Source organism: Dermacentor albipictus, chromosome 4 (assembly GCF_038994185.2).
Source record: "Dermacentor albipictus isolate Rhodes 1998 colony chromosome 4, USDA_Dalb.pri_finalv2, whole genome shotgun sequence".
NCBI classification, from domain to species: domain Eukaryota; kingdom Metazoa; phylum Arthropoda; class Arachnida; order Ixodida; family Ixodidae; genus Dermacentor; species Dermacentor albipictus.
The window spans coordinates 4211308-4238507 of NC_091824.1; the positions used below are offsets into that span (position 1 = coordinate 4211308).

Below are 27200 nucleotides of genomic sequence, written 5' to 3' on the forward strand. Positions count from 1 at the left end.
ACAGATCTGCGCTGAGCAAAGAAGAGAGAGAGCCATCATGTACGGGGCTTGAAACGGTGAACAAATGTGCACACACTGAACTCTTGTCACGTGCCCGCATGGAGCGCGGCATCGTCTCACTGTAAGCATACGCCTTTGGGGTTCTGGCCATAACTTTAAATCCATGTTCACGATGGAGAATAATTTCAAGCCGGTATCATTCTATCCGACGAAAGAAACACGTCACGCACTTTGATTCTTTGACAACCTAAACCTTTAAAACACGAAAAGTAATGCAAAGAAAGAAATACTTCCTTGAAGTATTCTTCACGGTGAAGACGCGCGAGCCAATAGCCCCACTTTGGGCCATGAGGTCGCTGCATAGAACTTGGCAGCGCTTTGTCAGCCGACTGAACTCAGGGGAATGTGCTGTCTTTTTTGTCGACGCCTTAATGAGGTACGATCTCTACAGTTGACTGGTACTAAGCTACGGGCAATGAAAGCAGCCGTTTATACACCTGAGGACGTCGGTCTATCAGTGTAAAGATGTTTGAGCATGTTTTACCACGATAATTTTCGTTGTTCACAAACACACACATAGGAAAAAGAAAAAAAAATGCGGTGTGCACGGCGACAAAGAAGCTGCGATTTAAATGCAGCTTGACTAGCTCAATCTCTCAGAAAAACAAGGCAGCAACGTGTCAGCATTCGAAGTGTCCTACATGTTATAACATAAATTAGTTTAGGCACAGGAAGTACAACAGAAAATATACCCAGAAGCAAAAAGAAGGCCAAATTTAGTATTCAAAACAAGTAAAATGACTATTGCTGACCAGCTTACTTATAAATAAATAAAAACCATGACAACGTGAAATTATTCATTGCAGTTTGAGAAGCAAGCGAGAAAGAAGTACAAGAAATTCAGAATATACAGTTTGAACGTTTTGCTGGTAGTAGCTGATGTAGAAGAACGTCTCACTCGCAATACTATTCTGTTGCAGTGACGGTGTAGAACACGCTAGCAAAACTGTGAATCACAAAACTAAGTCTTTATTGGACAAACGTATGTCCAGAAAAACAAGTGACAATCAAAGCAAAACTATAACGGCGAGTGCAGTCTGCGATCGTCGATATCTGATCTGCGGGCCAAGCGCGTCGGCTTTTACACATGACTCATCGAGAGCTCCTGCGCAATCGCTGGTGCTCGCATTCGCTCCAAGACTATCGGCGTCATGCATCCGATCTGATTACACAAGGTCTAGCGAGAAAGAGGCAGAAACAACCACAACATTCGAGTTAGTTCCAAATCATGCAGCCGCGGCTTCCGCTGAGCGACAACATTAAGTTGTTGGCGGGTGATATGCAGTCCATGAAAAAATAAGTACGCGTGTCAATACTATAAAAAAAGATCTATTAATTTTAGCATTTCGTGAAAAAAGAGGCAATCAATTTGACTTGATAATAAAGTATTTATTGGAAGTATAAAGCTTTACATTTCGAATCCATAGTTTGTTTTGCACCAGCGAATGTTATAGCACTCAACGTGCTTAGTGGACCAGGACAAGGAGTTCTGATATAGGCATGCTGTGCGGCTAATTTTTATTTGTTTTGTTAATTTAAGTTTCACGAGACAGGACCAAGAAGTAATGGTAAACCCTATCAAACCTCGACTGTTTAAATTTGTTATAGAAAGGAGAAGAACGGGAATCATATTCAGCATTTGCAATTGAGAGAAATGCATTCTTCCGAAGTACGGGTAATATTTGTTTAGTTTGCGAGGTAGCCGTTACCCACATGTAATGACGATAGCGTAAATTTGAACAGTAGAAGTCCTTACACATTATCAATTTCTGACTGATTGGTAGGAGCGACCGAGAACTGGTATGCCTAAAGCTTTGCTTAAGTTGTTTCTTACCATTTCAGTATGTAAATTTCATGGCATACGAGCATGGAAAATAATTATCGGGGCTTTATAGTTAGAATAAATATCCATACAGTGTAGTTCAAGTATAGTTGCCTTTTACACTCGATTTCCTTGGCACGGAAAAAGAGGAGCCTTCTATATTAAAGAGTTACTTTGTAAACAATTAACGAGCACACCATCCATAGAAATCATTTAATGCTGTGTTAGCTACCGAAACAAGCTCATCCATGTCAAAGAGAAGGTAGTGCCATACGCATATGTCACATACTAGATCGACTGACTTATGTTTGCAACGCTATTTCTATAAATATTTAAATTTAGTAAACGACCCAGTGGTACCTTGTGATGCAACATATGTAATTTTCTGTAAAGACAATTTTTCGGTGTTTAAATTAACACATCCCTGCCTACTATTCCTGTAACTCGTAATTATACTATACAAATACAAATGCCTTTATTTCCATAAACGTACAATTTATGGGGGATTTAAGGAAAAAGTTGCTCGCAGCAACTTGACGGGCCTTAAACCCTTAACAACTTGACGGGCCTTAAATTCAGTGCAATGCCTGAAAAGTCATAATAGGGTAATTTAAAGCGAAGCATCATAGAAGAAGCTCTGAGCAACGTCATGCAAGGTCATTTTCAATTTTTTAGTTGGCCTTAGGAAACAAATTTTCCACCCACAAGTACAGGAAATATTGCTGGAATATCAAAGTAGACCTAATATTGTGTTATATTAGTGAAAGAATATGAGGATAATGCAGTAGCAATTAGTAAAGTTTGAAATTAATCTTAATTTTTAGGTTTTGTGAGCAGTGGGAAGTGATCAGCTTGCTCAAGAGTTTGAAAAGAGCCGATCGGCAGTATCTGAGGGTTCAGTTCAGGTGCAGGGTCGCCTGTGCACGACGGCCGAAGCTCCTCTGAGGCGCCATACACGCGCAGCCAGCTGGCGCGTGTGCAGCGGCTGTGACCGGCTGGCGCAAGCACTGCGCGGCCGTGTGGATTTAGGCATAAGCTAAACAAGTGGTCCAAATTCTTCCCCTCGCTCTACGGCGTGCCTCGTAACTGAATCGTGGTTTTTGTTTTGTTGGAGAAAGAAAAAGAAAAGCACTGCTGCGGTCACACGGCAGCGCTGTCGTCGAATACAGTGAGATGGTTATTGGATTTCGTGGCCAGCGCTATTCCTTCGAATGTTCGATCTTCGGCACTCATTTCGACATTGGAATTATTTTTCCACAAGATAATTATTCAGTTAAGTTTGCTCCCTACCTCTTTAGAACACAAGGGTTAACTGCAGAAGCTAGAGTTTCTAGCACACCAGCGATTGTTCTCAAAACCGTGGCGCGTCTTGAAACTTCTGGTCACAACGAGGAATAAGAGAAGTACTACCGGTAGTACTTGATGGCCATCATGTGGCTTGATGCAACACGCGCGATTACACAAGGTAACTTAAAGAAATTGGAGAATGATAATAGGCGAAATAGTGATCAGAGCTTGTAGCACCACTAGACAAGTGGAAGAAATCGTGGTGCGCTGTTTTATGCGTCGCGCACCAACGTCTCCTTGCTGGCGCTAAAACGGAAGAGAGATTGCGTGTGCACCAACACAGCGGCATGACAGTTGGCTGACACAAGGCGGGGCTCACTAGAGCTCCAGGGTGGAGTTCGTGCATTGCACACGAAATAGGTCAACTCCACACGCACGCACTCGCGCACACATGCACAGCGATCGACTCAGGCGTATAAATGCGCCGTGAAAATGGTTGTAAACGTGCATATGCCATCGAGTAACCACGGAACGTTATATTGGAGATAAATATAACCAATCTAGAAATTCAGCAATAGGAGCAATACTATATTCTTTTACTTTTTGTTTGTGGGGTAGTTCTGCAAGAAAGCATATTGATGATGCTAAAAAAAATAATGCGCTTACGCTAAGGAAACAGAAAAGCTGCTCGGAGAGCCAACGTCCCTTGGAACGGTATATATTTATTGCGGATCGGTCAGTTAGCAATAAACAGGAGGCTAGTAAATAGCTGGAAAGAGGTCAACTAGGGCGCAGTGCCAACATCGGCATGCTTGACTAGTCAAATACGTCGAAATTTGCTGATTTTAGCAGAGTTCCCTGATTACGAGAGCCGCCACTTGTGGCGTGCGATGCACCCGCTGAGATTCTGAGCAGTCGTGAGAAAAAGCGCTGCACTGGTCGATCTTCGCGCATATATGAATAGTCTAATAGAAGGGCGCACTGGTCACGCTGCTCTTGCGGTCGTAAACGGTCTTTACGGCGGTCCTTACAGGTGCAGAGCGCAGCATGGCGAGGCCTTCAGGGCGCCTCTCGTAAAAGAGCCAAACGGAAGAGCGCAGGGCGCGCATTCCGCGCTTGACATTCCTGCTCGCTTCTCGGCGGGAGCTTCACTGTGGTCCGTTGAAGAAGAACGGGAAATTAGCTCACACCTGAGGAGGCTACAACAGGCAACAAAGCAACACTACACAATGGGTGGAGAATTGCGCGTGTGGAATCTCCTTACAATTGTCGACATGCGGAGAGCATTCGGTGAAAGTGCCCAAGTTTTACAGATTTAAAAACATGCAGAATCTTGTGTTACCAAGACGTCGATCACCCTCACTAACGCAAGTTCTTTCCAATGCAAAATGTGAGTAGCAGGAAAAGGCAAGAAGGGAGAAGAACAGAAAGCAGAAGCGCTGTCCTAGAACTTAAATGCTTATTCGAACGAACAAGCAGACCCAACTGAGCCGTCGCCACAACTGGACAAAATCACTATAGACAGGTGAAAGTTCAGAAAAAAATTCACCGGCGATGTTCCATAATGGCAAATTAGTGCGCAGCTCTGTACGTGCTTTCATTTCGCGATATATTCCGGCAAAGAATTTGAGAGACATGTAGCAGAGTCGGCAATCGGTCGAAAATCAGATCTGCGGCTACAGCGTGTCGGCTTTTACATATGACTCGTCGAATGTTCCAGTATATTCGCTGGTGCCGCTAGGCCTCCAGGAAGTACTACATAATTCGCGTCGCGCATGCAGATTACAAACTAATCGCAAACCATGACAATCGAAACAAGCACGAAGGAGACCAAACCGAGCACACCAAACAAGCGAGAGCTCACGTGAGCAGATGATAGTACGAAACTCATGGTCCGACTGAGACCAGATACGAGAACGCATCGAACGGTCAAGCGGGTCCGCATGAAACCAGTTTCCCGCGCTTACGTTACTCAAGGGGCCGCTCTCACTGGTATCCGCCTACGTTGCCTCGATCTCCGCCGTTCGCGGTTCGCATCTTTCATCTGCCGTAGTGTTCCTGTATATGCTCCCTGCGGGAGCATATACAGGAACACTAATCTGCCGCTCTTTCGTGTTTCGTTGTCGTGCTCATTCGCTCGATTACGCCGACGCCAACGCTCGCCACAGGAACGGGCTATTTCATTTCATTTTATTACCGTAGAGACGCCATTCCGGGTATTACATAAGGGGTGGTTAACAAGGCAGGTGTTACGGTGATACACGAGTTTGAACAGTTTCCAGAAATTCTGAGTAACATGTGATTCCAGCGACATTGAAGGATAGGTCGTTCCAGTCTTTGGTAGCTCAAGGAAAAAATGAAGCTTGAAAAGTGACAGTTCGTGTTTCATGACGATAAACTTGAAGTTGATCGCTGGTGCGCTGTGGCCCGCTTGAATATGATGGCGTGACGTAAGGTGATCGGCTCAGCGAGCTGTAAAAAAAGTTGTGATAAAGCGAGAGCGTAGCAATACGACGAAAAAAAAAACGAGATGTCAAGCTAGATTTTGCCTTTAGGAGTGAAATCCTGATGCTATTTGAATATGAAGAACGAATGAATCTACTGGCACGAGTCTACAATGACACGAGTGGATCGATGATATACAGGGTCCATAATGAAAGTAATGCGCATTTTTAGGGAAAATTAATTTATTTACCGAACCTGTACATATTGTTAAGATTCTTCAATATACTCTCCCCCTGCATCAATACACTTGCGGAGACGTGTCTGCCACGCCTGGAAGGCACCCTGAAAGTCATTGACGGGAATGTCCCTCGGGAACGCTGGAACATGCTTTTGGATAACTTCCACGGTCTCCCAGTGCTTTCCTTTCAGCGCTCTGTTCAGTCGGGGAAACAACCGAAAAAAAAAACTCGCACGGAGCCAAGTCGGGACTGTAAGGGGGATGGGGGACCGCCGGGGTGCTGCTCCGGGCTAGGAAGTTGGTAACGATGACGGACGTGTGGCTGGGGGCATTGTCATGGTGAAGGTTGACCGTGTCTTTGATGTCAGCGCTCACGCGCACGAGCCCGCGTTTCAATCTCTTGAGCACCTCCAGGTAAAAGTCTGAGTTGACAGTTCCTTCTTGCGGTGCAAACTCAAAACCGACGATTCCTCGGGCGTCACAGAAGGCAATGAACATAGTTTTGATGCGAGACTTGCTTATTCGCGCTTTCTTGGGGCAGGGGGAGGATTTTGTGCGCAACTCGCTACTGTGGCTTTTCGATTCTGGGTTGTACTCAAACATCCAGGATTCGTCTCCGGCTACGACAGAGTTAAGGAAGTACAGCTCATTTTGAATCAAATCCAACAATTCTTGGCAGCGCGAATTTCGAAGTTCTTTCTGATCTTCCGTCAACACTTTCGGCGCAAGCTTCGTGCAGACATTGAGCATTTGCAGACTCTCGGTCACTCTCCCGTGTACCGCAAATCTGGCGACCGGCTGCGTTGGCGAGGCAGCACCTTCGCCACATTTCCCGAATGGTTTTACCGCGCTGCCATGGACAGTCGCGTCATGATAAAACCATGCACATTACTTTCATGATGGAAGCATATTGAGCGCCGGCAAACAAGGACTAAAGAGAGACGACACCACAACCCTTTCGTCCTTGTTTGCTGGCGCTAAATATGCTTTCAGTTTACCAACAGGCCCAACAAATGGCAACGCGGAAATTTCATAATGGACCCTGTACGTTTGATGAGGGTTCTAGATGGCAGCAACATATTCCAGTTGTAGTCTGACAAATGATTTGTATGCGAGTAGTTTGACGGCTATTAAAAGCTGGGATCTAAAAGACAAAAATAAAGGAAAACAAAACTGCCCAAACTGAAGACAACACTCAAGGGTAAGTAGGTATTACAGGTGAGCTACAGGGCTCACCACGCTTCTGGGCAACTTATGTCACTCCGTGAAAAAGGTAAATTGAAGCTTCACGAGATTTCTCAATGAAAGACGTTCACATCAATTTGCGTACCCAAGTGCCCTTATGTGTATACAAAAGAATTTCTTGTAGAACAGACACAAAAAAAAACGAAGGACTTGCAGTGTACAGCTGGTACAGTGTACATGAGTGGTTTATAATCAATGCTTAATATATTTTGTGTTCAATTAGTCGTATGTTTAGGCATCGTCTTGATTGTCCTGTTTAAAATCGGTATACGACGCACTTCCACGCACAAATAATTTGCCTGAAGTGCCTAATGATGAAGTGCCGGAACCCTTCCTTGGCTAGTTTTTTTTTCTTTCTCCATCCGAGACTTTTCGCTCTATCCTCCTTTTCCATAGGTCCTTACCAACTCGCCCAAACGCTGATAGAAGAGTGTTAATATGATTAATATTCTAGGGATTGTTCACGCACTTTCCGGAGGCTATCTATCTATCTATCTATCTATCTATCTATCTATCTATCTATCTATCTATCTATCTATCTATCTATCTATCTATCTATCTATCTATCTATCTATCTATCTATCTATCTATCTATCTATCTATCTATCTATCTATCTATCTATCTATCTATCTATCTATCTATCTATCTATCTATCTATCTATCTATCTATCTATCTATCTATCTATCTATCTATCTATCTATCTATCTATCTATCTATCTATCTATCTATCTATCTATCTATCTATCTATCTATCTATCTATCTATCTATCTTCTAACTGTCCGTCTGTCTGCTTGTCTGTCTGTCTAACCACTTTCGCGCAAACCTGGGTCTCTGGTACGCAACGGTCGAATCCTTAGCGCATCGGGCTGCTGTAATGAGGGAACAAGGATCGAAACCAACCCTAAGACCAAGTTGGGCCACTGGGTATGTGGTACTTCATATTTCTGCTGCTTTTCAACCAACCTTTTTGCCGCCGATATGGGTCCCTGGGGATGGTGGACTGTGTATCCACCATTAGGTGGCTACCACTCTTCAACGCACTTCTTGCACGCTGACTTACAGCACTGTGTATATAAGTGCATCTTGGTCCGTGCTACTCTTCAGTGAACCACCTTGATACGAAGAGTCAATGGGTGCGTGCCAGTGTGTGCCACTCTTCAATCAACGTCTTAGATACTAACTTGAGGAACTACGTTATTGCCACTGAAAGTCTGCCACTCTATAATGATAATAAAAAATCGATGGAACCCCTCTGGCCAAGACTGTCAGCGGAAATGCGTTTATCGCTGAATCAATATGGCGACACAACGTATTACCACCGCTGAAATGAGTGATCTAAGGGGTGTGCACTGCAGCCGGATTCCTCTTTCCTGCTTCTTTAAGAGCACTCGGCGCCATCTAGCGCTGTCGCCAAGAAACATGCACGTCGCGTCCGAAATGAATAACGCACTGATTCGTGCGAACGCTGAGAAACGCGTCATGCGGCAACCGGGCTCTTTTCTCGCGCTTATTTCTAGACATGTTGTGCCGTCTAGTGGCACTGGTACCACCTAGTGGCAAAGCAAGAAAGAAGAGCAGTAGAAACACGGACGGCCTGGAAGCAGTGTCCATACAAGCGGAGTCGAGGCTCTGCCTCACTCGATCCTGGAGGTTCTACGTCATGGACCGAAATTCGCCGTCGAGCCGAGGACTTCTACACCGGAACGACTGGCAATGGTGCGACGAGTTGCGCGCGCGGGGCCAGAGTCTGAAAGTGCCAGGTGCGTGTCCGACGGAGTCGACGCGGGCGCCCGCTGCAAAATGCGCACGAAGAGCCTACCTGTGCCACAAGTGGCGACGTATTTGAAAGAACATTCACTCTCGTTGCTTACTTCTCACAATGAGGGGGGCTTCACCGTGATGCCAAAAGACGTCTGCCAATTTAAGGCGTTAGAGGCCATAAGTTCCGCTTTTAACAGTCATGAAAAGTCTGTTCTGCGAAAAGCAGTCAGCTGCAAAGAAGCTACCCGGAAACCTCAAGCTCGACAGCCTTGTGCATAGCATCGAAACTAGCAAAAAATCATCCCTTGACATGTTTTTCACTGCAAAAACGCATAAAGCTGAGTGGCCCCTGCGGGTTATAGTATCTGACAAGGGCACATGGCAGAATACGATTGCCCTGTTTTTGCAGGAAAAAATAAAACTACTAACTGTTGACGACCCTTTCCAGGTGAAATCCTCAGACGACATAATAATGGTTTTAAAAGACAATTCTAGCACTGACTTTGCAGCATGCTCTGTAGACTATAAAGATTTATATTATTCGATCCCCCAAGATGAGATTTTGGAGTGCCTGGAAGAATGTATAGATGCACACGATGCTGTCGCTTTTCAGAATGCCTGCGCGATTTCAAGTGGTAGATTCCTGGAACTCCTTTCTGTATATTTGAAGTCCACTCATGTTATGTGGGAGGGGAATGTGTACCTCCAGAAATGCGGCGTCTGTAGAGGGTCATGTATTGTGCCAGCACTTAGCGATTTGTATCTTGCCCAGAAAGATAAATTTCTTCAGAATGCCCTAACTGGAACAAGCCTCTGGAGAGTCTTTCGTTATGTTGACGATTACTTAGTTTAGAAGAGTTCACTGCTGGGCTAGTTGGTGATCTTGCATACTGAAAAGATTTTGCGCCAAAAAATCTTTTGAGTATCTTTTCAGTATGCAAGATTACTTCGTTCTTTGTGATGGCTCTGGCGCGAATTCCGATGACGCAGTTTCAGAGGCACTAACAATCGTTAGTCATGCGCTTCAGTCACTTGCGGTTACCCACGAGGTCCCCATGCAAGGGTCTTTGAGATTTCTTGATCTCAGGCTCGAGCTCTCCAGGGGGAAGGTCTGCTGGGCCTATGAACCCAGAGGCGACATGGCGTCACTGCCATTCCCATCAGCGCATTCAAAACTGGCGAAGAGAGCAATTGCAAAACTTTGTCTAACAAATGCTCTTAAAAAATCGTGAATCCACGCGATGGAACAAAGTTTTCGTCGGCAGGTTGACCGCCTTACTAGGGCTGGTTACCCGTCACACCTTCTTGTGTCTGTTGCAGAAAAAATGAGCAAAGAACCAAAAACTCCAGCGTGTCCATGGCGAGCAAGGTGGCTAGAAGCAAAAAATGAAAGAAAAGCGAAGGACCGTGGCCCTGCCATACGTGCGCAACTTATCGCTTGAAAAAGATTGGGCGCAAAGCTGGTGTTAATGTAGTGCTTACTGCCCCGGAAAAACCGAAATGCCTCTGCCGACGCGTCAACGCTGAAGAGCCGATAAAGCAAAAAATGTGCACAATAAATCACCAGGATCGTTTTGTGGAAGTACAGAAGCCGTGGTGCATTGAATACATTTGAGAGAGAGAGGGAGAGGAAAGGGGAAAGGCAGGGAGGTTAACCAGAGAAAAAAAAATCCGGTTGGCTACCCTACGCTGGGGAGAGAGGGGAGGGGGAGGTAAAGTGGAAACAAAGTAGAGATAAGGAAAGGAAAGGAAGGAGCATAGACACACAATCACAATCGGTCACTGTCACCGAACACTGTCATCGCACAGCACACTGACACTTGGTGCACTATCAACATCTGTTCAGGCTACAGTCGCCTGTCCAGTTCTGTCGCCCTCAAGAACCGCAACAGTGCCCTCGTCGCCCTCTGCTGCGATGGCTTATGATGGCGGTATCTGAAGATGAGTTCCTCTGTGAGAGGTCTTTGGTCAAAGCGCGCTATCGCGGTTGCAAGTGATTGTCTCTGTAAAGTATATCGAGGACAGTCACAAAGAAGGTGTTGAAAAGTCTCCTCGTTACCGCGGTCCTCACACGAGGCGTCGTCGGCCCTTCCAATTCGGTAAGCGAAAGACTTGGTGAAAGCCACCCCTAGCTATAGGCGACAAAGCAGGGTAGCTTCGCGACGACAGAGCCCAGCTGGAATACAAAGGCGTAGGGAGGAGTCAAGATGGTGCAGTCGGTAGTTGTGAAAACTTCCAGCGTTCCACAAGGATAACGTGATGTGACGGCTGATCATTCGAAGTTTTCGAGCGGCATCTGTCCTTGATAACGGTATCGGCTCCTCTTCGTCCCCTTGAAGAGCCGACCGAGCAGCGTTATCAGCGTGTTCGTTCCCTATGACTCCGCAGTGACTTGGAAGCCACTGAAATGTCACGTGGTGTCCTTTCTCAGTTAAGGTATTAATGAGTTCTCTAATCTCAAATACCAGTTGTTCGTGTGGTCCGCGCCGCAGGGCCGATAGCAAAGATTGCAGTGCAGCCTTGGAGTCACTGAATATTGACCACCTTCGAGGTTGTTCTTGGTTGACCAGACGAAGTGCAGCGCGAAGGGCTGCAAGTTCCGCGGCCATCGGTGTCGTTGGGTGACATGTCTTGAAACTGATGGTGGTGGCTTTCGCTGGGAAGACCACGGCTCCAGAGGAACACTGGAGATTTGCCGATCCATCAGTATAAATATGTACGTGTTCGGCGTACCTCTCGTGCAAAAGAAGCAGAGTTAGTTGTTTAAGAGCTGGTGATGACAGCTCAGATTTTTTCCTGATTCCTGGTACGGTGAGATGCACTGCGGGTCGAGCCAAACACCATGGAGGAATCGATGGCTTAGTTGCGGGGGTGTAGCCTGATGGGAGGCAGCTGTAATACTCCGAAATCGTAGTACAAAAAGCTGCCTGCGGCCTTTCTGATGGTAGTGTTGCCAGATGGTGGGGACAGGCACGGGCTACGTGCCTAATGTGCACTCTCAACACTTCTACCGCAATGTGTGTTTGTATAGGTTGGTCCTGAGCAATCGCAGAATACATTTGAAATGTGGAAAAAAGTACATAGGGCATACTTCAAGATGCACAAACGAAAGACTGACCCCCGTATTCTTAAACACGCCTTCACTTGAAGCTCCTCCTCGACTCAGCCAAGTCGAGGCGACGGGGCTTCCTTCACTCAAGGCTCCGTTGCGTTTCATGAACACTACTTCACCTTTCCTCCGCCAAGGAACGCCTTGAAAATGCGCCCTCGACTCAAGTGAAGTGTATCGACCGAGAAAAGCGTCTGATATCGAGACTATTCTTCAATGTGCTTATTAAAGGTCCCATTATTTAAGACAAAGATGTCTTTCAGTTCATTCGTCTTCCTAATCAAACAACTACACGGCGCAATGTACAACTTTAGCTCGGCAACGCTGCCACTGTGAGCGTTCGACTGATAGAGCTAGCGGGAGCTGTGTTTGAGGTCTGGCAACAATCGCATCCCAACAGCTGAGAGCATGGCGCATGGCTGAGAACCAAGATAATTTGCGCCGGCATTTGTCCGCTGGTCTTTTTTTCCTAGTGTTTCATTGGTGACTGACGTTGCGGTTGATAATCGCGGTTATGATGGGTGATTTTGTCCTTGTGCGTATGGTGACCGAGCCTGAATGACTTTTGAGGCCACAGCTGGAACGGCCGATGGGCAGCTTTGTTTACCTTCAAGACCGAGTGGTGCTGTGAGTTTGCTGAAAGCAACAACAGGACAGAAAATATGGGTGAGTAAGCCATTCTTTCATGGAAGCACAGTATGCCAATGCGGTTTTCTTTAGGTTGCCGCTGCACTGTCGATAAGCCGTTTCCGATGTACACAAGCATGATTGACTCCAGTTGCTCATGCTGCGGGCATTAATTAGTACCTGAAACATATTCGAGGCAGCATAAGCTTGTCCAAAACATATATTACATATTTTTTTTTTGCTAATGGGAACTTGTGGAAGATTGGGCACGACAATCTGTCGTTGGTTTCGCTTTTTTAAACGATAATGTAGAAGGTAGGGATCGGCGCCTGCATCCAACGATCATTCCAGTATCGCGTATGAAATGTTTCAGTATAGGAGAAGCAGTTATAGTATACATGTAGCAGCATGCGCATATGGTTGAGTGCGTAGCTCCGGCAGGTTGAAAAAAAAAACAAGCGTCTTTTGAGTCCTGTACTTTGTTTTAGAAGCCGTGGTGGTCAGTCGGCTTGCTCAACTTGTAGCACATATGGTCAACGAACCAGCACTGGTGCCTGCATTTCCTGTGCTTCCTCACTTCACATATACGCTACGCAATGTTTTAATCTTCCGAAAATTGACTTGTCGATACTTCATCACCGCCATTTGTTTTTTCGTCCTAACTCTTTCAGTGTGCTATGTGGTAGCAGCTGATGCACGTTCCATAAACTGGGCTTTCAAGTTCACGCAATGCCGACATATTTTTAGCTGTGCTACGTTTTTTTCATTTCCGTTGCTTAGGTTTACTGAATTTACTTAGCGCGCGATCGCCCTGTCTACATAAAAGTTTTGGCATTCTGGTGCAGGATGTGGGCCTTGGAAGGACCAGCTGGTGAAAAATCAACGTCTGTGCTGCACCGTAAGGCTTCTGGCAGACCTGAAAGCATCGATAGATATGGTGCCTGCCTGTTGGAATTGCACCAGCTCGTTTCCCTGAAAGAAGCTAGGTGCTGAAGAAGTACATGACTAGCCTACCCGGTAATTAGTCTGCGCTTATTTTCATAAACTTTGTAAAAATATTCATGTTACGTGTCCCCACATTCACAAAATGGCGAAATGGACATCCTGTTATTTATAACCACAAACATGAAACAGCCATGTCAATGAAATCAAATTAATTTTTTATTCCCCTTCAGCTGTCATATAATTTTTGTTTTAAATCGCATGAATATGATGGGCGAGGTCATCAGTTGACCGTGGTGCTTTGCAGCTGCGACAGGATCTTTTTGCTGCGCACAATTTGGCAAGAAACACTTTCGTAGTATTTGTAGCCAGCACTTCAGTAAATTGTGGCATGCTGAAGCAACTTTAGCATGAGCACGTGTAGATTAAAAATATGCCATAGTTTTGATGGTTGATCTCAGCTTTCCTGAAATAACGGTAGTAATGCGCTCTATACTGTATTTTTCAGCATTGTCATTGTGACAGTCTGCATCACCATTCGGCCTATTTTGGGATCCCACAAGACACGCTGCTACCCTGGGTGTTGTACCTCGGTCAATTGCTGAAGTTCTGCAAGCCCCATTGAAGCCAACTGTCATCCGCATCCAATGGAAGAAACTCATTGTTCGGGCCGTCATAATTTATCTTAAGCTGAAGCTAGAAGCAGGGTAGAAACAGCATATATTCTACAAGAATTTACCACAGCTTGCCGTCGGGTGGCTACACCCGACAGACTACTGCATTGAACAGAGATGGTGTTTTATTCAAAAATATCTTTGTCAGCAGTACTACTCCTTCTGTTTATATCCTAGGAAACAAACAAGCGAAGACACCAAAGACAACAGAGGAGAAATTACTTCTACTTACCAATTGAATTAAAGAAATGACAAATTAATGGCAATGAAAGTGGTTGAGAAAACTTGCCATAGGCGTGCGATGCTCTGACCAATGGAGCTACCGCGGCACCGTTTTCCCATCCACTTTCTTGTGTATTTATATTTTACTACTAGAACTAACTGCTACTACTACTACTACTACTACTACTACTACTACTACTACTACTACTACTACTACTACTACTACTACTACTACTACTACTACTACTACTACTAGAACTACATCATTTCCCACCTGCGGCAAGTTGTTTTTTATCCACTTTCATTGCCATTAATTTATCATTTCTTTAATTCAATTAGTAAGTACAAGTAATCTCCCTTATGTTGTCTTTGGTGACTGTGCTTGTTGGCTTTTCGTGATATGATTATTAAAAATCGCGCCCCTCGGTCAACCCCCTTTCTTCTCCTTCATTACTGCTTCTGTTTGTAGGATCAGAGTTCACGCTGTATTGCATACCATCAAAGTACAAAAAGGCGGGAATAATGTTAATTTATTGTTTTAGAAAAAAATTGACACTTGAATTGACCAGAAATTATTAAGGGTTATTACTGACCTAATAAATATGACTGAAGAAAGGCTATCTGGATGAAAAATACAATGACTTCAGCTACAACGTGTCTATGAAACTAAATAAATGCAGTCAAACTGCTTTTAGTGGTGACATTTGAGCTGGTAGGATATCAGAAAAATGATAGATGTCTTAAGCACTATAATTCGACGGCTATTATAGTGCAGGAGGACATTAACTGGACCTCTCCTCCACTTGCACACCAATGCAAGCGCAGCACACAGAGCACAGTTGGAGAGGCAGTTGCTCTGCGTGCTTGTGTTGGCAACCTGGTTCCTGCAAAGACAAGGGATTGGTAATAAACATACACCGATGTTAAAGAAGGTCCATGAAACTAGCTTAGGTGCTATATTCGTTTTCTTTAGTTTACATTTCGTAATAATACATTAGTTTAAGAAGTTTGTGTTCTAGAGCGTGATTTTTTTTACATTAATTACCTCATACTGTTCTTATTCATTTTTATTTGCAAAGAAACATTTTTCAGCTGGTCTACCGCTTGCTCAGCAAAACCGACAACAGCGATCTAACACTTACATAATGAACCCTATAGAGAGCTGGGATGTTCGCAATAAAGGTGTGCGAAAAAAATCTGCTACCACTTGCTAGCACTGTCTGTATTAGGTGCTGTCACTACACTGCTACACTTTTATTTATCGGAATAAAAAATAATGTGATGCACAAAACTCTACTCTGTTGAATTCTTATTCTGTCTCTTTTATTTGAACAAAACATTACATTAACCTGTGCATACGTGCAGGTATAGTTCTGAATGCCATTTCATGGTTGGCGACTTCCTCGTTGAGCTTGTATCTTCATAGGGATGAAAAGCTAATTAAACTGAATGGTTTGAAGCAAGGATTACGTAATTATTGCTTATAACTTTAAATTGCACCAACTGCACACGGTCCGCGCGAAATTACAGTCCATTTCTTATTTTCCTTAGCGCAACTAGCCGCATCAAATTAAAGAAAATTGCAAAAATTAAAGTGAACGCACCTGCTCGTTTAAAAAGATGCTCACTTTGCTGCGGTGTGTTTCGCCGTCCTTGGATTAGCGTGGGCAGTGACGATCTGCCCGAGTACAAACAGCGCCGACGGGGCGACGGCCGGCTCTCGCGCAAGCGACACACGCACACAGGCAATACACCCACTGGTGACAGGAATCTTCGTAGCTGTTTTCTTTTTGCAAGTTCGAAGTCCGCCGCAGTTATGTATCGCGCCGTGCTTGAAATGATGCGGCTTTCTACGATGAGCCGCAAGAAACACGTGAATGCACTGACGCCGATAGTAGGTCCGGAGCACTGGCACGAAGAATACCAGTGTGCAGGTCATCAACTGGCTCATGCACGGAGTAAGACGACAATCACTGCACTAGCTCGCAGTCTTCTTGACAGGACGGCCGATCTGTCTCGGCACTGCAGTGGAATAATTCCGGTGCCGAAGCGCTCCAGAGGACTGCAACGGTCCTTAAAACGAAGCCCTTGAAAATGCGCAGCACGGTTACCCCAAGAAATGCTACGGTGGCAGCTGGCGTCCATCGGAAAATGCTGACGAGGCGAGCGACAGATCGCGAGGCAGCCATGTTTACGCACTAACTTCACTCGAGGAGCGATTCAAGGTAGCTGCGAGGCTACCTTGAGATTCTCGAGTAAAGCGCTCGAGCTTTCCTTCACTCAAGGCGCGTTTCAAGTGGAGTGCGATTTGTGAAATGAAAAACCGCCCTCAAGCAGCATTTCGAGTGGAGGGTCAAGTTGAGGTGCGTTTGTGAATACGGGGGTAAAGGAACGTAAACTTAGCGTCGAGCAGGCTAACAGGAATCTAGGTATTCATATCAGAGATTGCCCCTCTAAAGCTTGCACCGCAGAATTCAGACGCTGGGAAGTGCTGAAGAAACGCAATGACCAGCTGGTCCGGGAGATAACTGAGGCAGCCGAGATTACCAGACTTCGTGATCAGTGCGTTAGCACGCCGTCCTCGTTACTGACAAAAAAGAAAGAACTTGAGTTTTGCACGTACAATCACTATCTTGAGTGCAAAAAAAAAGTGCGTGTTTCGCAAGATGTGCGATCACGTGTCTGTGACGCGTGTGGCCTATGGTATAAGAAGCCGTGTTTCTTTCAAATAAACGCTGTTGAAAGTCAGCGCTTGTGGTGTCTTCCTCTCGTCTCGTGGGTCGTCTACATTTTGCGCTGTTAACACCAGGATGCAAAACCAACAAGCACAAGCTGCTATTCTAGAGAAGCGAGAGTGCCGGTTACTGGGAAAGCTAAGGAATGTCCCCTCGCTTTCCGCGCACTCAGTCGCACATATCAGTGATCCATATTGGCGAGAGCCTCATTGAAGAGCCGCATATATCTAGTGCTTTTGTGGCGCAGCTGCTATTAATAATAATAATGCTCCTAATAATGCGCCCTCACTGCATTAAAACCGCGCTGTACGCAATCAAACCCACTTCACATTGTCTCCTCAAGGACAACAGACCGACGCTGTAACAAGCTGCGTCAGAATTGCACCGCGTATGTACTGCTTTTCGATAAACGTCTTTCACGCCAACAGCAAGCTGTGCCATGAATGAATGAATGGATGAAGCTATGCCACTGGCTATGTGCCACTCTTGAGTGTGAGTGAGCGAAAAACTTTATTAGCTCTAGATTCGCTGGTCTTCTGCGGTCTTCAGATGACTTCGCCCATCTTCTAGCACAACGGTCGGTTGCCCTTAGTCCAGGGCTCCGCTGGATGCTGCTGCCAGTTGTGCTCGCCGAATCAGACCTTCTTGGTCGACCTGGCGATCGCTGGAGAGCTCTCCCTCCCATTGCTCCGCACTCGGGTTTGGTATAATGGGTACCACGTCTATCTTCTGGCATGCCCACGTTATGTTATACAGCGTGGGTGCTTCGTGGCACCAGGGACGTACATTTGTCATTGTATTGTGTGGGGATAAATTTTGCTGAGTACATTTAGGTTCGGGTACGAGCCCGTTTGTAGGTGCCTCCACGCGACAGAGTCCTCTCTGCTAAGGTAGTTGTGCGGTGGTGGATACCGCTTTCTGCAGCCCTCGTAGTAATTAGTATCGCCGAATAGTCTTGGGGTACAGGTTCGTTCCCCTCGAGGTCGCCTACGTTGGATGCTCGGTAATAAGTGTACCCTCGAGCTATCCTGTCCGCCTCTTGGTTCCCTGCCACTACCGTGTGTCCCGGCGTCCAAACTATTGTATGCCTAATTGGTTCTTTTGTTTGTCGTTGTGTTATGTGGTCTCCAGAGCGGAGTATGCGGAGCGTTCCGTGCCCTATTCTGCCGCGTAGGTAGTGGCGGCACGCCGTTTGTGAGTCCGTAAGGATTGTTAGAAACCGTTTAGATCGATATCCCTCCACTGCCACTAGAGCGACGGCCGCTTCTTCAGCTTCGACTATGGTACAGCCTTGTAGTGATGCGTTGGTGATCTCGCGCAGGTTCGAATCAATCACCGTTGCCACCGCGTTGCTGTTGCTCTGCCCCGCTGCTCTGGCGTATGTGGCTGCGTCCACATATACCGTCGTTTCTTGGGGTGCTAGTGTCTTTTGCAGGTATTCAGCCCTCGCTTCTGCGTGCTTTGTGTAGGTTGGGATCCATGTTCCGGGATATGGGTGCTACTTTTAGTGTGTTGCGATACTCGTCCGGAATTGTTTCGGTCCTCTGTATCTCTTGAAGTTGATCGGCGCAGCCTAGTTTCTTCAGGAGCTCCCTGCCAGATGGGGTCTGCTGTAGTCTGCGCTGTTGGGAGACTAGTAGCGCCTTTTTCAATTATTTGAAGGTGTTGTGTTGTCCTAAGGCTAGGAGCTTTTCGATTGAGGTGTTGTGGGGAAAGTGGAGTGCGGTTTTGTAGGCTTTGCGTAAAATCGCGTCCACCTGTTGTATCTCACTCTTGATGAGATTAAAACGTGAACAAGGTGAATGCAGGAGCCAACGTTTCGACAAGTGGACTTGTCTTCTTCAAGGCGACTTCTGCTTTCCTCGCCACAGTATATATAGGTGGGGTTCTTCTAAAGGGGAGAGGGTGTGAGGCGGGAGGATGCGGAAACTAGGGAAAATTTGTTAGCGTGTCGAATCGAGAGTAAAGCAAGACTGTTACGAGGTCAAAGCCAGGGCAACGCCCCCCCCCCCCCCCCCGGTCTGTCAACGCACGCGCGTTTGCCGGAGTGTGAAGGGGGGCGTCTGACACGCGGGCTGACAAAAAAAAAAGCTACCTCCGCATGCTTCCACTCCTCGGGGACGATCTCAGCTTCCCAGTGTTTGTTGAGAAAGTCTGTTAATTCTGCGGCTAAGTCTTCACTGAGGTTGCGGATGAGTGCGTTATTAATCTTGTCTGCACCCACGGCCATGTTTCTGGTTGTGTTTCAAATCGCTGCGTAGATCTCTTCTCGCATGATGGGCCTGGCCAGGTTAACGTTTTCTCTTCCTCGGTAGCGCACTCCGTAAGCTGCTGGGTTTGTGTCCCCGAAGCATTTAACGCGTACCTTCTCCAGGAGTTCCGAGTCTGGTCCCTCGAACTGGTGGATGAACCAGTAGATAGTTCTGTTGTTTTCTGCCTTGGTCTTGGTCGGATCTATGAGAGCCTTGAGGGCCACGTCCTCGTTGTATTCAAAGTTGCGTTAAGGGAGTCGCTGAATTGCTGCCAATTTTGCCTTGCCAATTGCGCCGCGTCCTCCTCTGCTTTCGCTGCGATTTCTGCGATCTTTATCTTCCTGTTGCATTTTTGTTTCTTCCACCCCTTGGCGAGCACGCGTCTAGCTTCCCACAGCTTGAGCAGTCTGGCGTCTACCTCGGACGTCTGCGTCGTTCGCGCGATTCTTCAAGGCTCTCATAGATCCGACCAAGACCAAGGCAGAAAACAACAGAACTATCTACCGGTTTATCCACCAGTTCGAGGGACCAGACTCGGAACACCTTGGAGAAGGTACGCGTTAAATGCTTCGGGGACACAAATCCAACAGCTTGCGCTGTTTTATGCGAAACATATTACGAGAGCTCAACCCAGCTCCTCAGGCGCGGCGGTGTCGCCTTCAATACCACGTGACCCCGTGACGTCACGACAGAGGAGAGAGAAACGGGGCTCCAACTCGCGCCGTCACTCGCGGCGTCGCGGCGGTATATAAGCAGCTGCACTTGCCTCTGCTAGACACTCACGAGGTGAGATGCCTCCTGGAGACAGAGCTGCTCGTTGGAATGAGAAGCGAAGGTTGCGGCGTGCTACAGAGACTGATTTTCTAGGTGGCTTTGGCTCAACTCTTGCAAGATGGGCTGGGTGGGAATCGAACCAGGGTCTCCGGAGTGTGAGACGGAGACGCTACCACTGAGCCACGAGTACAAAAAAGCGGTACAAAAGCGCCTCTGGTGAATGCGGTGTTGCCTTACCCCCGTATTCAGAAATGCAACTTAAATCGAAGCACATGCTTGACTTGATCTAGATGACGCCTGGCGTTAACGTGCCCAAAGACGCTCTATGCGTTTCCTTCGGCGCGTTCCCGATAGGCGTCACTCAAATCAAGTCAAGCATGGGCTTCAACTTAAGTTGCATTTCTGCATACGGGGGTTAGAAACGAGCTGTTTCTAAGCCTCAGGCGTGCGTCGCTTGCTCAGGCACACATTTCATTGCCGCGCCGAACGCTGCGTTGCTCGACGCTCACCGCGTCCAATGCGGGGCGCCTAGTCGCTGCGCCATAGCCCATTGTCTTACACCCCTTGGCGGGTCGACGGGAACGCTGTCGCGTTCCACTCTTGAAGGCGAAGCAGAGTAACGCATGAGTTGTTTCTTCGTCTAGCCGAACCAAATATAGCCAAGCAACGGCAGTTCACCAGGCTAAACAGTGGTTCAACAACTAAAATAAAGGCTAGTATGCTTCGCATCCTGGGCTTAACCTTAGCTAAGCCGCAGCCATTTTTTCAATGATCATTTTCCCCACTCTTCTATTGATTAGATCCCGTTCTTGGCGAGATTCCTATCGCATGCCTCTCGAAAAGCGCTCCAGTCCGTAATTTTTGCCGATCCTAGCTGACGCCTTAGCCTGTCCGAAGTTACTTACGTCTTGAGTATGTAGTGGTCACTACCCAGTTTCTCTAACAGGTTTTCCCACACTGCTTGTTCCGCTCCTCGTATGAACGTGAGGTCGGGGCAGGTGTCGGTACTAACGCTGTTTCCGATTCTGGTTGGAGTGTCTGGGTCTGTAAGGAGGTTGCAGTCGGTGTTCTCTGCTGCCACCGCTAGCGTTTTGCCTTTTGGGTTTGCTGTTTGGTATCCCCAGCTTTTGTCCATGGCGTTAAAGTCTCCTAGGATGATTAGCGTGCTGTCTTTCGCTAGTTTGCGTGCGCCATAGAAAAGCTCGTAGAATTTTGCCTTCCGCTGTTTCGGGGGGCTGTATGTATTTACCATAAATATACTGCCCCTCTTTCTTTTCTTCTTTGGTATAATTTCTACGATCACGTGCTCTACGTCAGTGTCAGCTATCCTGTCGTGGCTTATGGCGATGAGTGCCTTGCTGACTAGGGTTGCCGTTCTTCCTTTCTCTTGAGTCTCGTAACACGTGTATCCTGCGAGTGTTGGTGTCGTGCCCGTCTCTTGAAGCGATATCATGTCGAGGGGTGTTTGTTGTGTGTGAATGTATTGTTCGAGGAGGCCCTGCTTTTTACGGTAGCCTCTGCAGTTCCATTGCCATATATCTAAGGTTTCTTGCTTGCTTAAAGTTGTACTGGCCATGTTTAAGCCTCGGTGTTGGTTGCGGATGTGTCGGCGAGGGAGGCCAGCGTGGGGCGGTGGTAGGCCTTCTCTCTAATGTTCTCGGTAAACGTCTGCTTGCGGATGCTGCTCCGGAGCTCTGTGACTTGTAATTGCACTTGCTGCATTTGTTGCTGCTGTTGCTGCATCATCTGCTCCATCATTTGTTGAATCTCTGCTTTAAACGTGCCGAAATCCTCGTTGCCTCCTTGCCATGGGGCTTGGGTTTGTACGGTTTGTGGCTGCGGAGGGCTGTTCGACCTAAGGTATCGCACTGCCTTCGTTAGCTCTGCTATTTGGCGTTCTAGCTCTTTCTGTCTAGCGCGTGATAGCTCTAGTTCGCGTCTCAGCGCTACTTTCTCTGCGTTCTCGTGTCTAGGCTGTTCGCGGTTGCTGTTTGTGTTGTTCTTTTTGTTAGCTGCCCCACCCGAGTGCGGAGCAAACCAGGGGTTTTCGGCTCCCCAGCTCACCTTGACGCCGCCGCTCTTTCGGGTAGGCTCCTTCTTCGTCTTCTTCTGCTGCTGCTGCTGCTGCAGCTGGCTCCCTCCCTTAATGGCCAGGGGCGGCAGGGGCGGGAAGGACCGCGACCGGCTCTGTGAACGGCTCCGCGACGCCCGGGATCTCGAACGGCTCCGCGAAGTCTCCCCCTCCGAGCTGAACCACCTCGGCTTTTTGCCACGGTCGTCCCGGCGGCGACGTCTGCTCTCGCGTCCGCCGCCGTTGTTGCCGCCGTTGGCCTTGCCTCGCAGGTCCCTGGCTTTCTTTAGTCGGTCTTGGCACTCCCTCGATCCGGTAGCGTGGTTGCCTCCGCAGTTCAGGCATCTCGGGGTACATTGATGATCCTTTGGCGGGTTCTGCATCCCGCACTGTTTGAAAGCCTTGGCGCCCGGTGTGGGGCACACGTCGGAGCGGTGACCTTGTTGGCAGCAAGCGTAGCAGATTTGTCTTGTGGGCCGGTACGGGTAGCACTTGTACTCGGTTCCGCAGTAGATGACGTGTTTCGGTGTGATGGGTCCGTCAAAGGGGATGACGGCCGTCTTGGTCTTGCGTAGTCTTGGGCGCTGTGGATGGTGACAGCTTGTGTGCGCGTCCACAAGTCGGCTTTCAGTTCCTCCGGTGCCGCTCCGGGGCCACTCTTGAATTGCACTCTGGCAAACTTGACTCATTGAGTGTACGCCGTTGTGTGTGCGGCAAGATAGGGCTCAGCGTTCGCAGGCGCCGGTGTGCCACGCTTCTCGTCTGAGAAGCCAAGCGTGTACTTCTCGGCAGCGCCACTACATGGCATGGCCGAGCAGAGTAAGAATATGCACACGTAATTCTGGAAGTGAACGTAGAGCGTACCTGCAGGCTAGCTTACTATTTGTTGCCGCCACGTTTCAAAGGGGATGCCAATATCAAAGCGCGATAGAGAAGCCCGGCTGCCGCATGATGCGTTTACTAGAGATTTCTGAGGCCACGCGGAACCTTCGTAGCGTCACCGCTGGATGGACGACAGGACGCCCACTGTAGTGCACGCCTCACACATAAGTCGTTTCTAGGGTAGCAATACGTTGTGTCGTTCTATTGCTAAATACTAAGCCCATTTCAAGTGACAGTGATCGTGTGATGGGTTCTTCCATATTATATTTTTTTATTTTCTTTTGGTAGCATATAACTGCACTGTGCCCTTGTGATCACTGTTTTGTGAACACTCACACAACGTTCTCGTTTTCTTGCTCTTAAGTTGACGTTGGACGTTTAGTTGGCACATGCTTCCAGTAAACCTTTAGTCGATATATTAAACGCCTTCGGCGTAGCTCATACAGGACAGGACGAACAGGCACACACAGCGCAATGCGCCTCATCGCCCCATTATATGCGCTCCGCCAATTGCATTTAATACATCGCACCAACAAGCCCAACACGTAACTTTAGTTGAAAGACGGCGCTCGTGGCGACCTTACTTCTCGCTTGTCTCTAATCTTTTATGCGGCTAATCATGAATGTGTTTCAGTTGAGCCATTTTCAGTGCGCAGCTCTCAAGGCCCAACCAGTGGCATGCGTCGGCACGCGCAAATGCGTCAAATGCCTCAAATGTGTTGGTCACGAAAAGCGTAACGCGTGTCGACACACCGAGATTTTGCCGACTGCCGATGCGAGAAGATCGGCGACGCGTTGCCGGCGTCCATCAGTCAGAGGCAGCGACGCGTCACCGGCGTCCACCAATCAAAGGCTCCTTGCTGCTATGCCTATGGTGGCCGCTAATGCGAAGACGCCGACACCAGCGATTCTCCGAGTTCTTTTGACGCACGACGCGTGCGACAGTGTTCCTTAAACAAAGTGTTGTAATACTAGACCGACCATGACATCACGGACGATTGAAGACGGTGACAGTGCGAAAATAATTTCTGCCGAGTTTGAACGACACCGGTAAATCCAAGACGCCGACTATTATTATGCCGCTCTCTATGCGCTCGTCTTCTAAAGCATCGCACCTATTCATGATTGCGGCAACGTCTTTGCTTGTTGTATGTATATTTTCTTGTGCTTCAAACGAATGGAAACATGATTTTCAAGTCCCAAGTCTGGATAATCAGAACTAACATACCGCCGATGTTGTTTGCGCTACGCGTTGGCCTAGCGCATCCATCGAGTTTGTAACTGGCGAGTGAACGAGCGCAGCTGAGAAACGTTGGCGAACGAAATGAATTTTCAGTTCCGTTTGGTGCTACAGTGATTTGAAATATGGCACTCCTCGTGTGGTGTGCTGGGTGAACCGTTTGGAACTTCAGGTGGTGAACGGCGGCGTGTTTCGTGTTTAAATTATGTGGTCTCAGGTTACTCAAGTTTCACGGGGGAGCTCTGCGCTTTTTCCAGCGACAAAGATAACTCTGGAAAGCGAAATACACTACTAGCCGAACAATTGAAAGTAGATATTCAGCGATGCCGTCCGTTTCAACTGACATTGTACTCTTCAATTCGGCATGTGAAATCCAGTTGAGTACAAGTTCACAGCACTTGACCCACTTCTTTCAAGTGCAGGCGTCGTGTGGGCTAGTTTAAGGTAAATCACTGGTGCAGCACTCAAGAGCGCTGACGCAGTGAAGAAAACATGACACAGCGCTGTTATGTTTGAGTATTCGTGTCCTTGCACTTAAACAGTGCGAAAAGAAGTGATCTATTTGCAATGTGTGCACCCTGCGCAAATGAATAGGAGGACCTGCATCTTAGAAGACCTATGCATGCAGCCGCGTATAGAAGGATAGCTTCGATGCCTACTTGAGAAGCTGCACCTAATGGCTCAAGGAAACTGTAATTCGCTTTTGATCTCTTTTTTTACGAAAAGAGCGGATGGTGGGAGCGCTTTACGGAGAAGGGGAAGATGCTTTGTGCAGTCTCTGGGCTTAGACTGTCCACATAAATTCAGCTTCCAATAAACTGTTTCTCGATGTGATAGTATAAACTGTAGTCAGGAAAAGGAGCAACTCAAAACCGAGTTACTAATGAATTTTGAAGAATGTGTTTATTTAACCATTTCACACTTCCGCTGCAACATTTTGCTTATATGAAGCATGTGCGCTTGAAATAAATACGTTCTGCAAAGATGAACGAGTATGCCGGCAATAAAAAGACATTGTATTAGCACCGAAAAAAGTGTTCTCAAGCATATCAACCTCAAGAAAAAAAGTGCAGCGTCCCAAACCTACTTTCTCGGAGGCACCTCTATGAAGACCGTTAGGGCCATTCCCATTCTGGGTGTGACTTTCAGCCCTTCTCTCGACTTTTTCGCACTCTACACTTATCTCACGTACTGTGTCATTCTGCCACGACTTGAGTAACGCTCATTAAAGGGACATGAAAGGCAAATACTAAGTCAAGCTAAAGTGATAAATTAGTGCTCGAGACTCTCTAAGGCGTCAATATTATAGTTAACAGAGCCTTAATAATCGAGAAGTCGAGGTAAATGCAGGACATGATTAGTGACTCCCCCGGGGCATTCAATAACTTGGCCGATGACGAAAGCACTCCTCAGTTAAATTATGTCACTAGTACTCAACTACTTGTTGCAAAAAACATCATCGTATTCTAAGATGAAATCAAATGCTACTTGTCCAGTTCCATTTCATGTTCAGAAATAAGAACTCATTGAAGTTACCGTCGACAACGACGCGGGCAGAGGAACGGGTTCGTTTTAACTGGACTCTGCGCCGCCTAGGCTTTCGGGTTTTAGTACTTTCCTGATCGCATAGTGCTGCGCTGGTTTTACTCGCTCGCGAACCCCGCACAAACTGCAATTAGCAGAGAATTCAACTTAAATGTGATGTCGCGGTATGCCCGAACGGTATACGACACTTGACCGAAAAACAGCTGCAGCGGCGAATCCGCCGCTCTGTCTTTATCTGGATGGATGGATGGATGGATGTTATGAGCGTCCCCTTTGGAACGGGGCGGTGGCTTGCGCCACCAAGCTCTTGCTACTATGCTGTCTAATATCCTACCTAGGTTAACCAATGAAGAAAAAAACACACTATGAACTACCACGTCCAAATTTTCTGATACCCTATTGCGAACTGTGCTTTTGTTCCAAAAGCCAGGGGAACTCATGCTTCAAAGTGTTGTTTTCACTGGCTTTACTCAACAACAAAGTATAACAAAAACATAGACGTTTCGCCACCTTGTACTGACGATGCCACCCGCATAGGTGGCGAAACGTCTATGTTTTTGTTATACTTTGTTGTTGAGTAAAGCCAGTGAAAACAACACTTTGAAGCATGTACGTCTCCGTCCTTTGTCGTTTCCCTACTTTTCTTCCACCAATCCTCCAATCGCCTCTTACTGATATCTATTGCGGTCTTGGCACGGTGCCGCCCTCTGTCGGGCGCCGTTTTACTCACTGACGGCAGCAAAGGGCGGTGATGGCGTATGCAGCGTCACCACTCCCCCGGTTGGGTGGCGACAGATTTGAATTTCGAAAAGTGTATTCGGAACCTCGAGATACAATTTTTTCGTAAGCTAAGTATTTTCTTGGCCTGTAACAAGCATTGGCAGGTTTCTGGAATGGTATTTAAACAGTCCACTTCAACTTAGTATTTGCTTTTAGTGTCCTTTTAAGACGTATGGAAGCGTACATGTCAGTGTTCTCACAAGAATCTACAATAGCTCCCTAAACTGTAGTACGTTTTCTATCATTTGCCAAGTAGCACAGATACTTCCTGAGCACGAATCAAGTGCCTGAAGTACGGTTACTAACTAAATATTAAATTAAATTATGGGGTTTTACGTGCCAAAAGCACTTTCTGATTATGAGGCACACCGTAGTGGAGGACTCCTGAAATTTCGCCTGAAAACGTGCACCTAAATCTAAGCACACGGGTGTTTTTGCATTTCGCCCCCGTCAAAATGCGGCCGCCGCGGCCGGGATTCGATCCCG

General features: G+C 47.1%; 1 protein-coding gene and 1 long non-coding RNA gene across 2 annotated transcripts in view; one reads left to right on the plus strand and one right to left on the minus strand.

Moving 5' to 3' along the window:
- The window catches only part of hh (hedgehog signaling protein), a 227292-nt gene that overhangs the window by 97912 nt on the left and 102180 nt on the right, over positions 1 to 27200 (minus strand). The gene's annotated exons all lie outside the window — the stretch shown is intronic.
- LOC139059023 (uncharacterized) lies at positions 12464 to 14338 on the plus strand. Its single transcript, XR_011513808.1, has 3 exons — positions 12464 to 12636; positions 13443 to 13614; positions 14048 to 14338. It is a non-coding gene; the product is annotated as an uncharacterized lncRNA (long non-coding RNA).